Source organism: Ascaphus truei, chromosome 12 (assembly GCF_040206685.1).
Source record: "Ascaphus truei isolate aAscTru1 chromosome 12, aAscTru1.hap1, whole genome shotgun sequence".
Taxonomy (NCBI): Eukaryota; Metazoa; Chordata; class Amphibia; order Anura; family Ascaphidae; genus Ascaphus; species Ascaphus truei.
This window is the reverse complement of record NC_134494.1, coordinates 18,829,562-18,847,867: the sequence shown is the minus strand read 5'-3', so window position 1 is coordinate 18,847,867 and position 18,306 is coordinate 18,829,562.

Here is an 18,306-nt window from a genome sequence, read left to right as displayed (position 1 = left end):
TCTGCCCAGACTGCCTCCTCTCTGCCCTTACATTTTCCCATCCTCTCTTTCTATCTAGGTCCCTGCTCTCTGCCCAGACTGCCTCCTCTCTGCCCTTACATTTTCCCATCCTCTCTTTCTATCTAGGTCCCTGCTCTCTGCCCAGACTGCCTCCTCTCTGACCTTACATTTCCCCATCCTCTCTTTCTATCTAGGTCCTTGCTCTCTGCCCAGACTGCCTCCTCTCTGCCCTTACATTTCTCCATCCTCTCTTTCTATCTAGGTCCCTGCTCTCTGCCCAGACTGCCTCCTCTCTGCCCTTACATTTCCTCATCCTCTCTTTCTATCTAGGTCCCTGCTCTCTGCCCAGACTGCCTCCTCTCTGCCCTTACATTTCCCCATCCTCTCTATCTAGGTCCCTGCTCTCTGCCCAGACTGCCTCCTCTCTGCCCTTACATTTCCCCATCCTCTCTTTCTATCTAGGTCCCTGCTCTCTGCCCAGACTGCCTCCTCTCTGCCCTTACATTTCCCCATCCTCTCTTTCTATCTAGGTCCCTGCTCTCTGCCCAGACTGCCCCCTCTCTGCCCTTACATTTCCCCATCCTCTCTTTCTATCTAGGTCCCTGCTCTCTGCCCAGACTGCCTCCTCTCTGCCCTTACATTTTCCCATCCTCTCTTTCTATCTAGGTCCCTGCTCTCTGCCCAGACTGCCTCCTCTCTGCCCTTACATTTCCTCATCCTCTCTTTCTATCTAGGTCCCTGCTCTCTGCCCAGACTGCCTCCTCTCTGCCCTTACATTTCCCCATCCTCTCTTTCTATCTAGGTCCCTGCTCTCTGCCCAGACTGCCTCCTCTCTGCCCTTACATTTCCCCATCCTCTCTTTCTATCTAGGTCCCTGCTCTCTGCCCAGACTGCCTCCTCTCTGCCCTTACATTTCTCCATCCTCTCTTTCTATCTAGGTCCCTGCTCTCTGCCCAGACTGCCTCCTCTCTGCCTTACATTTCTCCATCCTCTCTTTCTATCTAGGTCCCTGCTCTCTGCCCAGACTGCCTCCTCTCTGCCCTTACATTTCCCCATCCTCTCTTTCTATCTAGGTCCCTGCTCTCTGCCCAGACTGCCCCCTCTCTGCCCTTACATTTCCCCATCCTCTCTTTCTATCTAGGTCCCTGCTCTCTGCCCAGACTGCCTCCTCTCTGCCCTTACATTTCCCCATCCTCTCTTTCTATCTAGGTCCCTGCTCTCTGCCCAGACTGCCTCCTCTCTGCCCTTATATTTCCCCATCCTCTCTATCTAGGTCCCTGCTCTCTGCCCAGACTGCCTCCTCTCTGCCCTTACATTTCCCCATCCTCTCTTTCTATCTAGGTCCCTGCTCTCTGCCCAGACTGCCTCCACCTCTCTCTTTGGGTAAGATTCAATAAAGTCCAAAGAGTGTCTGAAGGCTAATGTTAGCACAAAAAAAGGTGTATTCTGTATATAATATTGAAATTATTACAAGAAAGAGGCAGTGTATACAGCGAGAACTAGCTGTGAATTCCCTTCACCTCCGTAGCTGTGGCAAATTGTCTTTTACAGTTGCCTAAATCAGTGGTCCTAAGAACTGCAGAACCATAGGAATTTCTGTATCTGTTTGCAGGAGTCCATACACCATATCCTAAGTCCATAAAAACATTTTGCACATAAAAACAGGTACCATATCTTGCAACATTTCATAGAGGAATACATGTCCATGTGAATATACTTCACTCCCAAACCCCTCATATCAAATACCCACCCCTCCTATACACCAGACCATCCAACTTTTGCCACATGAAAATACTGTAGGAACACTTTATTTGCTACATTAGTGCGCGACTGAGGAGCTTCCACGCATGGTATATGCAATTTAGTATATGCAAAGATTATATTACCCCCAAAAATTGTATTTTGGGATTTGTCGTATATAAACATATATATAGTAATGTAACACTCTCTTACATTTCTACACCTACCCACACCATTGGTATACACTCCCACTCCACACACACCTTTTGTAAAGCGCTGTATACACTGTGGGCGCTTTATACATTTATATTTACACACATACACACACACATATACACCCACATACTCTTACATCACTAACATTCAGGGACAATTTAACACCTTAAGTAATAAATCGCATACTGCACAGGGGGAGGGATAGGCTTCAGTCACAGATACATTCCAGGATGCACTGCCTTTTTAAGTGTAGCCCCCTTTCCCTCCGTGTCTAGGGTGACCACGTGTGCTGCTATTACCTGAGTGGCAAACATCCCCTATGGGGATGTTCTGACCTAGTCCAGTGGAGCACTTCTCCCTGGACATTACCTATCCCCTTGCTATTCTACTTACAACTGACTGTCCCCTTAACTCTCAGAATCCCAACTGTCAGAATTATAACTGCCATACATCTCTCAGCCCTATTGGTTGCCTGGCAATGCGTCCCGCAGCCCCTGAGGCTCCTGAAACTTGTAGTTCCCCTGCTGTGCTATACTCCTATGGAAAGGTAAGGGGACAAACAGGGAACCCAGGCTATATAAGTAAAAACCTTTCTTGCTTTATCCATTGTAAGGCCTCGGCCAGGCTCCCTGCTTGCTCGCTGAGGCGCGCTGAGGCTCAGGGAAAGCGGGTGCTTTCCCTGGCCTTGCGGTTGTGACCGCACGCGCTGTCAGGGGGCGGGCCGGGGGCGGGCACGTCACTGGCCGGGGGTGGGCCAGTGACGTCACGGAGCTGGTTCACCCTCATTGGGCAAACTGCTCATGTGACCGGCCTGTCGCGCCGGCAAGCGGGGGAATTTTAAATTTCCCTAAGACCTACGCTTCCGCGCACTTGCGGAAGCATAGGTGAGCCCCTACTAAAGCCGCTCTAATTGCGGCTGTAGGTGCTCAGTGCTGAGCGGGAGCGCACGTCAGCGCGCTTCCGCCAGCAAGCAGGGAACATGGCCGAGGCCTTACACCACCGGAAGAAGAGATCAGTGTATCTCGAAAACTCGCACAAATAAAAGCATTTAGTTAGCCACAGAACGGTATCGTCTATCGTTTTTTATTTTATATATATATATATATATACGCACACACACATTCTGGCTGATTTCCTTCACTTCAAATATATTTTGTCATGCTTTAACTCTCTCTGTTTCTTGTCATATGAGCTACTGTCTTAAAAACTGATATAAATCCAACCCATGCCACTTCTTTTCTGTCTTTGACACCCGTCTTTAACCTTCTGCCCCATCATGCTCCACTCTTTCCATTACACTCCAAGACTTTGCTGATTATTTAAAGTGTAAGTTGGAAGCTATCCACAGAGAAATCCCAATGTTCCTTCCACATCCCTCATTCCTAATCCTCCTCCATCTACATTTGATGCCTTCTCTCCAGTTGCAGAGGAATAAGTATCTCTGCTGCTATTCTTCTAAACCTCCCCCTTACTGTATGGAGCCTCAACCCCATTCCCTCCCGTCTCTTGAAAACTTCTTGCTTCACTGCCATCTCCTGGGAGAAGCTGTCCTCTTACCATGCTTATCTACACCTGCAACCCAGTCAACAATTTTGATGACCCTACATTGCCTCAAACTAAGCCGAGTTCCTCATTTTGCCTCCCAAACCAGGCCCCATTGTTCCACCATCCACCCAGTTTCACCAACCCACTAGGGGATCCATTTGACCTCCTTTTCCTTCTTACCACATATTAACATTTATACTAAGGGCCTCATGCAGAGAGCAGCGCTATGAACAATCTCGCCATTTTCTGGCGAAAATCGCGCTAAAAACAGCCGAAAATGGCGAGTTTGGAAAAAAGCGCCATTTTTTTTTTCCAATTGAAAATCTCGCCGCGCGGCTGGCGAGAAACTACATCTCGCCAGTCTGAAAAATATCCAAATTCAGAAAGGCGCGCTCGCCATCTAGCGGCTGTTTTTGGCGCGATTTTCGTCAATTTTCTCCGCCAACTAAAGTTGGCAAGAAGCCGGCTATAGGGGGAAAAAAAAAAAAGCGCGATTTTTTTTTTCTCTCCCTTTCAGCTGCGCGAATCTCCTCCTTTACAATTCTCCACATGCAGTAATGCTAAAAATAGCGGATTTCGCCCATTTCTGCATATGGAGAATAAAACTCTCCATAAAAGATACTTTTTCTGAAACTCTCCAATTTTTAAATTCGCTGCTCTCTGCATGAGGCCCTAAATCTCACGTTTCTTCCTTCGCAACATTGCTACGATATGCCCAACCTATGTTCCACTACCACACTAATGCATGATCTTGTTATCTCCCGTATTGATTACTGTAACATTCTTTTAATCGGGCTCCCTGTCTCACACCTCTCTCCTTTACCATACATTCAAAATTCTCCTCCTCGAAAAATCTCCTGCACTTCCAGATATGTATCTGCTTCTCACTTCCTAAACTCTCTCCATTGCTTGCTATTAGCTTCCGCATAAACTGCAAATCCTCCACCTTTCTATTAAGGCTAAAGTATACACAAAGCTCACCAGGGATTAGTAAATAAACTCAAATGGAATAATGGAATAAAATCCAATGATTTAAAATTAGATGATTAAAAAAAATCAATTTAATAAGAGGTCAAAAGACCACACAGAATAAAATACAGACAAATTAGAGGCATCACAGCCCCTCTTCAAAATAGGGGATATAATCCCTCCTCATGATACATACAAAACGAACATAAATGCATAGACTAAATTGTCACAAGTACAGTCAAACTGACACAAACACCTAAATACAGTGTAAGCCAGTGACTGAACATTAAACCCACTGAGGGAAACAGGTACTGATCACGAGAAAATGAGCAGGTAACCGTTTGCTGGCGCTGATGATCAGTCCGGACTGCACCAGCATACGGCAATCGCTTCTCCACTCGAACTCCCCGGTTTCCCTGCTTCAGCCAATTAGTGAGCGCGTTGAGTAGATTCTTGTGGCCTCAACGTGTTTTACAACAGTGTGCTTCGTCATGAGGTCATGTTAGAGACCACTCACGCGCATAATAAAGCTCCAAAAGCCAATTAAATCACTGGTGCCAGCCCCGATGATTTAATTACTTAAAACAAAATTCAATAGTGCCCCAATCATCATAATATATGGGAAAACATAAAACAATTCACATACAAATTATTGACAGTAATATACCCATGATTAAAGACATATATGACATAAGATATAAAAAATATAAAATGTACACAAATATAGATTCCATTTGCAGACAAGTAGGTAACAGACTCTATCTCAGAAAGGGTGTCAGTACAATTAATTTATTGAAACCTTTAGGGTATTTTGAATCCAAGGTGTAGAGCCAAAATTGTTCTCTTTTTAATAAGAAAAGATCTCTGTTACCTTGTCTCAAAGTACGTGGAGCACATTCAATTCCCATAAACCTGATAGAACTGAGGTCACAATTGTGTACCTCCTTGAAGTGTGTTAATAAGGGTGTTAATGGTTGTCACTTTTCTATTAGCTCTGGGATATTTGTTACATTCCTTATGTGTTCCAACATTCTTATTTTCAGTACCCTTTTTGTTGTGCCAATGTACTGTAAATTACATTGGCACTGTAGCACATATGCGACATGTGTAGTTAAACAATTGATAACATTATTCACTTTATATGTTTTGTTTGTTACCGAAGAAACTCCCTGCTTATCAGTCTTAACATACAATTGCAAGCCTTGCATTTTCATACAATAGCCAATTGGGTCCTAATGTCACTGGGCGCCTTGTTTAATGTTGCATCTTGACTCGGTGCCAAGATAATAATAATAATAATAGCATGTTCTTGTATAGCGCTGCTAGTTATACGTTGCGCTTTACAGAGACATTTTGCAGGCACAGGTCCCTGCCCCGTGGATCTTACAATCTATGTTTTTGGTACCTAAGCACAGGGAGATAAAGTGACTTGCCCAAGGTCACAAGGAGTCGACACCAGGAATTGAATCAGGCTCCCCGGCTTCAAACTCTCAATGCCAGTCAGTGTCTTTACTCACTGAGCCACTCCTCCCATAAAGATGCCCTTTAAATTCTGTGCCTTTCTGAAGACAACATCTGGTCTAGATTTAATCAGAGGGCACAACACTGGGTCCATCTTTAGGATCTTCCAATGTTTACATCACTCATGTTTGATCGAACTATGAGCCCTATTAAGCTGTGTTATAAAAGCTGGTGCTTTACTGAACACCACAGATTTTTGATGTGCCCCATATTAACATTAGTCCCATTGTTCCTCCCTGTTTCCTTAGGGCAATTTCGATATTACAATGAAGAAGGGCGCTCAACTTTCTTCACTTTTTCTAGTGAAGGCTCAATCAAGTTCTCCTCGTAATCTTTCTGAAGAAATCTATTTTTAGATTAAGTGTGGCTCCTTAGAGCTATTTCTTTTAAACCTTAAGAGTTGTTTGTAAGAAATGCTTTTTATCCATCTATTATGACAGCTAGTTGAATGAAGATAGGAATTCACATTTCTTTCTTTAAAATGCGTTTTTGTGTATATAGTGTTTTCTTCTATAAATATTCCCAATTCCAGGAAATTAATGGTACTGTTTTCACCAGTAAATTGTAAATTATACTGATTATCGTTCAGTGATGAAACGAACTCTAAATACGAGGCCTTGCTTCCCTCCCAGATGATGATAATATCATCATCAATGTATCTCCTCCACAGTTTTAGCTGTGGAGGAGGTACCCCAACGACACAAGTAGACTCCCACTGTCCCATATAAAGATTCGCAAACGGTGGGGCAAAAGTGGTCCCCATCGCTGTGCCTAGATCATGAATCAAACATAAAATAATTGTGACCTAAAATAAATTTAATAGAACTTAAAAATAAATTCAATTTGCACACGTGGCAATGTCTGATTCGACATGAGGAAATGTTCCACCACCATCACTCCCTTGGAGTGAGGGATACAGGTGTAAAGAGCTTGTACATCTAATGTAGCTAATGTATATACCTCACTCCATTGGAATTCACTCAAAATGTGTAGGACCGTAGTAGTGTCCTTAAGGTTTGAAGGGAGTGGTGTGACGAGAGGCTGCAAATAAAAAGCTAAATAAAGAGATAAGTTGGAAGTAATAGAATTGATACCAGAAATAATAGGGCGACCTGGTGGGGATGTGAGGGATTTGTGTATTTTGGGTATATAGTAAAAAGAAAAATGAATGTGAATTGTTTTATGTTTTCCCATATACAGTATTCTGATATTTGGGGCATTATTGAATTTTGTTTTAAGTAATTAAATTATCGGGGCTGGCACCAGTGATTTCATTAGCTGTTGGAGCTTTATTAGGAGCGTGAGTGGTCTCTAACGTGAACTCCTGACGAAGTACACTGTTGTGGAACGCGTTGAAGTCACGAGAGACTACTCAACGCGCTCACTCATTGGCTGAAGCAAGGAATCCGGGGAGTTCAAGTGGAGGAGCAATCGCCGTATGCTGGTGCAGTCCAGACTGATCATTGTCGCCAGCAAACGGTTACCTGCTCATTCTCTCGTGGTCAGTACCTGTTTCCCTCAGTGGGTTTAATGTTCAGTCACTGGTTTACACTGTATTTAGGTGTTTATGTGTCAGTTTGACTGTACTTGTGACTATTTAGTCTTTACATTTATGTTCATTTTGTATGTATCATGAGGAGGGATTATATACCCTCTTTTGAAGAGGGGCTGTGACGCCTCTAATTTGTCTGTATTTTATTGTGTGTGTGGTCTTTTGACCTCTTATTAAAGTGATTTTTTAATCATCTAATTTTAAATCATTGGATTTTATTTCATTATTCCATTTGAGTTTATTTACTAATCCCTAGTCCGCTTTGTGTATACTTTTGTCGTTTGTTTGTTTGAGGCTCCTTTTTGGGAGACCTCTTCTTTAGGAGCGTTTGGGGAGGTGCTTCACACACAGACAGCACAAGCGCAGAATCCTTGCTGCATTTTTTCTTTTAAGGCTCTACACTACTCTCCATATATCCTACACGCCTCTTATGTTCAGCCCAGATTCTCTCATCTTTGTACCGATGACCCCTACAGCCATGTCCCATCTTAACTTTTTCCACTAATCTCTCCATACCTATGGAATGCTTTTCCACTCAATATTTGTCAAGCACCTTCACTTTCAACATTCTAAGCTATGCTGAAAATACACCTTAAAAGAAGCACCATACTATGAAAGCTTGAACAATATATCCAGCTAAAGTGGGAAAGGGAAGAAAACACAAAGAAAAGCGCAAAACGCAATAGTGAAGTATGTCTATTATAAATATAATTAAAACAAATGGTGAGTAATGTGCGAACCTCCTCGTGATCAGGGATCCCTGAAGAAGAAGCTTTGAGCTTTGAAACGCGTTGGATGAGTATTATCGACTGTATGGTGCTTTTATTGGCATATCAGTAGTGCCTTTTTAGCCATTTCGAGCCCCGTTATACGGACTAACTATCCAGCACGTCTTGCGTCCGATACATGCAATCGTGACATCACTGAGGTGCGCGAGCGCCGGGACTGAGACTCCAGTGTTACACGGAGTGATCCGGACACGGAAGGAGTGTCTCTATGTACACAGCTGCTTGAAGGACTACCGCATGTGCGGTCTGGATGCAGCTTTCGAATCTGCACTTCTGTCGGTGGAGTGACTTTACCGATCTGGGATCTCGGGACAGCCGATCACGAGGAGGTTCGGTTGGAGAGAGACCCTGATGACGCCGTGCGGACGGGAGTAACAGCTCCAGTGAGACTTCCCTCATATCCAGACCACAGTGGTAACTCTGTGCATATTAGCACATAAAGGCTCAATTTGTTCTACCTTGATGTACGCACATTACTCACCATTTGTTTTAATTATATTTATAATAGACATACTTCACTATTGCGTTTTGCGCTTTTCTTTGTGTTTTCTTCTAGTTCCATGAGTGTTGAGCCACTCTCAGATATAGCAGCATACGCCCGAGTTTATGGTTTGATTTACACATACTTTTTTAACGACACCTTTAATATATTTTTATATATAGGTGATTTAGGTGCACCAGATATATATCTGAATTTATAGCATTATACACTCTTTAGGTGTTCTGGGTTGCGCACTTCTTTATTTGTAAAGTGGGAAAGTACCTGCCAACATGCAAGTAAGGCCTCAACACCCAAATATGGAACACACCGAAAAGCAATGGCCCTCATTCTTCCCGAAACTGTTCTTCAAGTGGAATGTAAAAAGGTTTGCCAGGATTACAGTACGTAATACTCACTAATCTATTTATTTATTTTTCCCCTCATGAGGTATCATTGGATGATATGATACTGGGGTTTTTTGTTTGCCTTCCTCTGGATCAATAAAGAAGTATAGATATAGGATACGTATCTGTTGTCTAAATTTAGCATAGGTTGAACTTGATGGACGTACGTCTTTTTTCAACCTCATCTACTATGTAACTATGTAACTGGCTGCAGCAAACTCAGGACTTCGCTCAACCTAGAAAACAAGCTGGATTTCGCAGTGGATACAACACAATAGACCACATCCAAGTCTTACAAGAAGGGATTCGTCAAAATACGGGCATATCCTGCATTAACGTACACAATGGGACCAAAGCATGTACAGTATGTAAAGTGAAAATGTACTTAAAGTGATGCACTACCTTTTTCCCACTTATCGATGCATGTACTGTACTGCAATCGTCATATACGTGCATAACTGATGTAAATAACGCATGTGTAACAGGCTCTATAGTCTCCCCGCTTGCGCAAAGCTTCAGTACAGGTAGGGAGCCGGTATTGCTGTTCAGGACGTGCTGACAGACGCATGCGTGAGCTGCCGTTTGCCCACTGGGTGATATGTCCTTACTCGCGAGTGTACTTAAAGTGAGTGTCCGTAAACCGGGGTATGCCTGTAATGACCACAATCTACCAATCTGTTTATCATTTGTAGATTATGAAAAAGCATCTAATGCTGGTTCCATGTCAGAGTTTCAAAATGCATTAAGAATTCAAAGTGTTGAAGAAGGGCACATTAATATAATTGATCTGAGCTTGATAAGGGGCTATGTGAGCCCGAAACATCACTCTTTTTATCTCTTGTATTTTTGTGATGGACTAAATAAAGTGCTTTGACTTTATCTGCTGGAGTTACACTGAATCCTATTTCTGCGTATGTTTCCAATGTTGCGAAGTGGACTGCGACCATCAGTTGCGCAGTTATATAAGATAAGTTTCTCTTTTGTATAAACTTTGTTCCAGTTCCTGAGTGACTTGTTCCATATTTTGATATTATAAGTAACATTTACGAGAACGCCATATCAACCATAAAATTACACGAAGATACAAGTGTAACCCCTCCTTACCCCCCTTTTGGGATAACTATTTTCACTAAAAAGGTTGGGAGCCGTAAAGGGTTAACACTATGTGCTTAGAAAGTGTAACACCCTTTTCTAGAAGGTGTCTAGCCTGTCACCTGGTACAGGATGACTGGATATAATCCAAGCCACTCCCTCTGTAGGCATACTGACCAGTGACATCACTAGTAGGTACATATAGTGAGGGTAGAAGATTCTTGATTCAGGTCCCTGGAGGAGTGACAGAGGAGGGATCTCCCTGTGCATAGAGTAATTCATGTTTATGTGTACAGCTATATGTTTGAAGATGTCTGGTAACCTTTATTATTTTATAGTTAGGGAACGTGCCCCTTCTAGTAATAGCACATACTGTAGCAATGGTCTGAGCTTAGTCGTGTGCTCTGACATAGCAGGATGTATGGAACTCCAGGGGGAATCCTTTTAAAGGAAGGGTTCCGGAACACCGTAGGATTGGCCATACTGACCAGTTCAAACTGTGAGTCCCTTATGATGCCTTTGGATAAAGAAGGTACTACTTCAGGGTAACGGGATATTCATCCCTGATGGTACTGTAGGAGTATCTCTCCCATGAGTCCTGGTGGGAAGGAGGCAAATTCTAATGCAGGGACAGCAAATATCATGCAGATTAATTGTTAAGGGTACCAAGTCCAGAACCTCCCTAGGATAGTAGTTAGAGTTATCAGGGAAAAATCCCAAGTACAACTATATTATTTCCCACTTATTATTCTCTGAAGAAAGATGTCCTTGCATGTCGAACCTAAACAAAGGAACGTATAAAGTTCTCGTTTGTACCAATAAAGTTCCTGGTGCCCTTCATTACTACCATCTTAGCATACACGCCAAGCCAGTGTAGATGCCACCACCCTCAGAAGGTGGAGAGAGACTCTGAGCACAACTGTAAATAAGACACCTTGATGTAGCACACTTTTTGAGCCGGGTAAAGAGGAGTTACAAAAGCAAGATAGAATGAGCCAGATAGAATCTGCAACAGGGAGACACATGAGAGAACTCACCGAAGCAAGTAAGAAAGTGGATCTCCATATGAATTTTAGCAAAACCAAAGGATGTTCAACAAATGTGTCAACTCTGCAAAGATCGAAATAAATGGAATGGAACTACAAGAAGTCGAAGAGTATGTCCACCTGGGCAGACAAGTAACAATGGATGGGATCCTTTTGAATGATATATATATATAGATATATATATATATATAATGAAAAAAATAGTTTGCACTCACAGTTTCTCAAACGAAGGCAGATGCTCGTCCCATATAGAAACATGTACAGGGTAACCAGGGAAATCCAGGTAACAAAGAGACAGCACACCGCAATAATGAAGTAAATAAAGTGTATTAACAACACAGGGCAGCCAACGTTTCGGTCCTCAGAGTGGGACCTGCCCTGAGGAAGGTCCCACTCTGAGGACCGAAACGTTGGCTGCCCTGTGTTGTTAATACACTTTATTTACTTCATTATTGCGGTGTGCTGTCTCTTTATTACCTGGATTTCCCTGGTTACCCTGTTTATATAAATATATATATACATATATATATATACACTCACATATATATATATATATATATATATCTTATACTATATAATTGAAAGCACTGTATGCCTGCCTGCCTGCCTGGATGTCCGGTGTCCCTAGGGGAAATCTCATTGGTCCCTTGGCCCACCCCCGCACACCTCTCATTGGCCTGAGGCGGAGTGACGGGCCAAAGGACACACAGGGACACACACACACACAGGGACACACACACACACGGACACGGACGGACACACACACACACAATCCCCTCCCGGTGCCCCTCACTCTCCCCCGTCAGCTGGACCGCACCTCAACTTCCACAAGGTGCCCGAACTTACCCGGAGTTCCGTGTACACACACACACACATTCCCACCACCCCCCCAAGCTCACACACACCTCACCCCCCCAAGCTCATCCCCCCCCAAGCTCACACCCCCTCCCACCCCCCCAAGCTCACACCCCGGCGCCGCTACAGTCAGCGGGGGAGCGGAGCGAGCGCCCGGGACACACGCGGGGGAGCGGCCACAACACGCGGCCTCCCGCCTCACATCCACGTGGGAGCGGCCGGATGAGTGAGACAGTGGCCGGATGAGTGAGGCAGCGGCTATGTCCCACACTAGTGTTGTTTTGGTGTGACTTCATCCCGGATGAAGTTACAGGAAGTGACGGAACATGCGGCATGTCGGGTCTTTTGCCGACTTATAACTAAACTTTGCCAGCTACCTCTAGCAGCTCCGATAGAGCACAGCTCTTCTTAAAACATTACTACCTATATGATACACCCATTTAAAGAGGTGTCAGTACTGCCACAGGGCAGTACTCTCTTTGAACTATACACGAGTGTATCAGCATCCAAGAGAAATGTATGCGTTCATCCAGAATTAAGTTTGACCGGCACACCGCGGAAAGCGCTCTAATAGTGCCAACACTACTTCCACACTGCCCTTTGAAACCTTGCACAATCCAGTGTAAAACTCCGTTTTAGCACTAACACTTGTACTACTACATGATTAAACTACACATCAGCTTACCACGCATCGCGTGCGCAGCTCCCATAAAAACAACACCAGTGTGGGACATAGTTTTATTTGTGCACAGGGAAACTTCACATCAGACAACTAGAATTCACTCATAGGTGTTTGAGATCGTAGTATAACACAGCGCCTGTCTATTTACTTACCTTACACTACACGCAGAGTACACAAACAGTATCAGTATAAGCCCGTTCTGACGCATGCGCTGTCTGAGCTCATACAATAATCTGATGGCTACAAACTGCCCTACTCATGACGCATGCGCGGTTCGTATTACACGAAGGGTATACTATAGTGACACTTAACGATACTGTTTGAACTTAACATTATCAGCAAGCGTGTACGCGGCTACCCACAAGAAAATACTGGTATGGGACACAATTCTTTTTAAAGTGTGCACTGGAAATTTGCAAATTATGCAACTATAATTCAATCTAAGGTGTTTGAGATCTTCATTATCAGAGCACCTGTCTGTTTACTCACCTTACACTACACGCAGAGTACACCAAACTGTATTAGCATAACCTCGTTCTGACGCATGCGCGGTCTGAGTTCATACAAAAATCTTATGGCCACAAACTGTACTGCTTATGACGCATGCGCGGCTCTTGTTATACGAGGGGTATACTATACATGAGGCATCTCTATGCCCTAATTCCTCTGCTGTTGTGTCAGTAACACAAATGCAGCATGACTTAGAAATGAGTGACAGTAAGTACCAGTGAGCGACACTGTGTTGAATTTAACATTATCAGCAAGCTTACCGCATCAAGTGTACAGTGTACTTGCTATTTCAGCAACCACCACCCAGATCCGGAAAAAGCGTGATAACTCACAGTCTTCTATGAACGTACGTGTTAAACATAGACCAATATCCCCATAACCTGTTCAACTCAGGAGGTGTTTTTACAAACAACCCCCTGCAAATCTTTCACCAATAGCCAACCACGGCAACTTGTCCTATGCTAAATATACAGCTATATACACTAAACAGGGATACAGGGAACGGACTCCTACAGTGGAGCATTGGTCGTATATGAAAAATAATATAACCCTCCCAAACGAGGGATCAGGTGGAACTATCTAAATTAGAAAATAGATTAAATATAAACAAAAGGATCTACATCTATCCATCTGTATATACCAAGGACACGAGAACCTCATACAAGGGCACGGGGATTAGAAGCAAAAGAAGGAAAACTGAAAAAGTAAAGGAGACATCAATACTTATATCCTATAGAGTAGTAAATAGGAGCTAAAGGAGACGCATGGTAGAGACCGAATAGACGTTAGTTGTCTATTTTTTATTTAAGTATATAGATCCACACTATATACTGTTTTAACTACACGTTTGACATATTAGTATGAAATAAAGTTAACTTCACCTACTACATTCACCCCTGACCGTATATACTATAAAGGTCTGCGGTGCGCCTGCAAAAGGGATTCTTTGGTGTATTTCCTTTGATACACTTTTCTAGCCACATGTGTATACATACACATGTATACACACACATGTATACACACACGTACACATGTATACACACACACACACATACAATGTATACACACAAACATGTATACACACACACAAACATGTATACACACACACACGTGTATACACACACACACGTGTATATACACACACGTGTATACACACACACGTGTGTATACACACACGTATACACACACACACACACTATCCCCAGCACCACCACATCAGCACACCGGTATCCCATGCGCCCCCAGCACACTGGCATTCTCGGCTCCCCGCCATTCCCAGCCCCCATCAACACCATCAGCACCCACACATCGGCACCTTTGTGTGGCGGTAGGGAGGGTTTGGCCCGGGATTAACGGGGTTACCCCCTAAGGGCCCCCCTCTAACCTCGCCAGGGAGACAAGGGGTTAACTGGGCTGAGGCCCAGAACTGTGACTTAACCCTTGCTAAATAACATGAAAATGCTTATTCCCCTGTGTAAATGATGTTGTTGCTGGATCAGGGTCTGCATAACCCACCCACTGGGACTTAAGGGGTTAATGAGCTACAGTTTAAGAAAATTCCACTGTATTATGTCCTTTAAGGAAATCTGGACTTCAAAGGGTTAATTGAAGTTGAATGTGAAAAGAGAAGGTTTTAGAACCCCACATGATAGATGCAGATGGGGGAATGCAAGCTTTTGCCTAAATATTGGTTCTCTGTGTTTTAAAACTGCCCTGCAGTTGGTTTGTCCTGGGATTTAAACCCAGGTTGGTGACAAAAGGCAGTGCTGAATAAACAGTTACCTGAAAACTGGTATTTTGGTAACGGAGTAAGCCAGGACCCTGAGCCTTGGGGTACAGCCTCCGGGTCACCCCCCAAGTACACACATATTAAAAATATAACTTTGTCATAAGAGGGACATATATTTTTGATAAAGTGACTTTTTGCAGTTTTTGAAATACACAGGCAGAATGCTAATGGTGTGCTAATGTACAGGCAGAATGCCTGTCTTTGTAATGCGTAAGGAACCAAATGGTGCCTCATATGAGTATTCACTGTAAGTGTATATCAACAGAGAGGTGTGATATATCGCCCTGATCAATAGGTAACTGACCTAATTGGTTATGCGAAAAGCCAAAAGCCCACTTCAAAAGGTTTTATTGATGGGGCCAGGGGGGGGGGGGGGGGGGCTACCCCCAACAGGATATCAAAAGTGAGTAACTTTATTAAATATAAGAATACTATGAGATGTCCTTGGCTGAACAGGCTAAGAATTACATAAGTGTATTGGCGGGGGGCAGCCGATCTTGGGAAGTCTAAACATTGAATATGTAACTGTTACGAAATGCCAGATATTAATATCTCTATTAATGTTCATATTACAATGTAATGATGGGTCTCTCTACGAGCGTCAGGTGTCCCAGAATACAGTAATATATCTCACCTGACTGTGTGTATTAGGGAACGGAAGTTATGCAATGATTTGCAGTAAATATGAACTTTTGGTTAAGTCTGAGGAACCCCTGTGGTGATGAGCAGGAAAGGCTAGAATTTACAAACCTGATCATCAAAGACTATTGGGCTAATTGCTTATGCTTGGCCCAACGGACAAAAGGAATTAACCAGAGGAAGTGGAACTCTTCACACTGTCCACCCTGCTTCAAAGGGTTTGTTGATGGGGGGGGGCTACCCCAAGCTGGAAGTCCCAAAATGAGCTTCAAAAGCTTCCAAGGGACATTTGGTAGCCGTCTCGGCACCTAAGGTTACAGATAGAGGGACAAACGGTTTATAAACTGCTGTCCACCCATATATCCTTTGTCTTCGTTTGCTGAATGATTTCCTGGTTGCTGAGAGAAAGGCCATGCAATGTCTTGGGCTGATTGCTGGATGAAACTGCCAGTTCAGATGGGACTGTTTTCATTATTTTCATCTTTTACGTAAGTGTCTATATTTTGCCTGTTATTGTATAATCTGTTGTGTTCACCTTTATCAAGGAATAAATTATATTTATCATATCTTAAGTCTCGTCCCAGTTCAAACCCAGGTATATATATATATTTATATATATAGTTTTTGGTGTAAATTACAGCCTGTCGCAAGCTACCGTGACAGGCTTGTAATTAACTGGTGGCAGCTGGCGGGATCGAACTGGACCTGGATTACAGTATTCTGCGGGGTACTGTGATCCAGTGGGAACTTGATGGTAATTGCAAGTTCCTGGGACTAAAGATATTGAACACACAGTGTACAACATATAACACAAGATATGGCACCTCCTCACTGTTCCCCTACTTGTGAGAAGCATTTCCTCCAGAACCAAAGTGCCGGCCATCCGTCTGACTGGAGCCGGGCACTGAGACCAGAGGAGTGCATCAAGTCGGCTCGGGGACCAGCAGCCAGCAAGGCTGAGAGAGAGACAGCAATCGGTGAGCATGAAACCCGGCAGGCTGAGCAAAGATCCACAGCTGCTGTAACCATCACACCGCCCGGAGAGCAGGGAAGGGACCCAGCTCCGGGACGGCAGAGACTTGTGGAGGGAGCGGGTGGTCTTGCACCAGGAGAGGTATTGGCCGTTGCGGCGGCCAGTCCATTTTACCCAGAATTGCTGGCCCTGATGTTTGCACACGGAGAGATGTCCCCAGCAGAGCGGCTCGAGCAGCTGAAGCTGGCGATGATCCGACCCACTTATCCCCTCCCAGAGCCCGGCGCTCAAGCCTCTCCGCTCTGGACTCCGTTGCCCCTTGCTGGGGTTAGTCCACCGGCGGTGGAGAAGCTCTGGAATGAGCCCGGCGCTCATGCAACTCCGCTCTGGACTCCGTTGCCCCTTGCTGGGGTTAGTCCACCGGTGGCGGAGAAGCACCGGCAGTTGCTGCGGCACTGCCAACCAATGGGCCACAATAATGCCCAGTGCCCTGACCATGCGCGGTCAGGCGAAGAAGCCCCTCAGGGCCAACGCTCACGAGCTGCGGAAAAGATGACCCAGTTAGCGGCATCCTCTGATGGCTCCCGCCCAGCCGGGGCGACAACCCTCCTCGGGACGTCCCCTGGAGAACCTGGACGGGCTGCATCAGCAACAGTGGCGGAGAGCAGCGGCCATCCACCTGATCCCGGCGGAGAACCAGCGGCGGCGGCAGAGAAGACGCCGCCACTCCGGCATCCTGCCGGCGGCAGTTTTATTCGGGGGGAGGGACAGGGGTTGCGGGAGGGGGTTATTTTACCAAGTTTGCATGGAGCTGAGTTCCTCCACAAAGACCTGGGACCCTTGTCCTGCACCGTTTTACCTGTACCCAACCCGGGCGCTGTTGCGGCAGCGGCCCGGCGCTGCCCAGCCCAGATGGGGCCGGCGGCGGCCGCTCCAGTCCCCCTGCAATTGGGACCAACGAAGGCGGCGGTCTCTGCGGGGACCAGCAAGGTAAGCCAGACCAAGTCGCAGACTGACTCTGACTTATGTTTCCCTATGACTGTACCCTGTTGTTTCACTCTAGGGGTGACTGGGGGGTGGCAGGAGATAGGGGCACCAGGGGAGGGGAAGGAAGGGCAGCTGGTAGGGTAGTCAGGATTCCCCATTACCTTGGCGGGGCAGCAAGGGGACTCTCAGTTAAGAGCCCCGCTGTTGCAGCCTTGCTCTGGGCTGGAGGTATCAGGGGTTGTGGCAAAGTTAGACCACCCCCGGATTACCTGCCAGCCAGGAGCTAAGGTGGGTGCATCTGCACCAGCAACCCTGAGCTCATCCCCGGTAATGGGGAGACAGTGTCAGGGAGATGGCCTCACTCAGGTGTCCCTAGGCTCCAGGTTAGGATTAGTTAGGGAGAAACGGAGTGAGGGGAGGCTGCAGGTAGGTAGCCCGCATCAGTTACCAGGGGAGGGGAAGGAAGGGCAGCTTGTAGGGCCGCCAGGCTTCCCCATTACCTGGGCGGAGCAGCAAG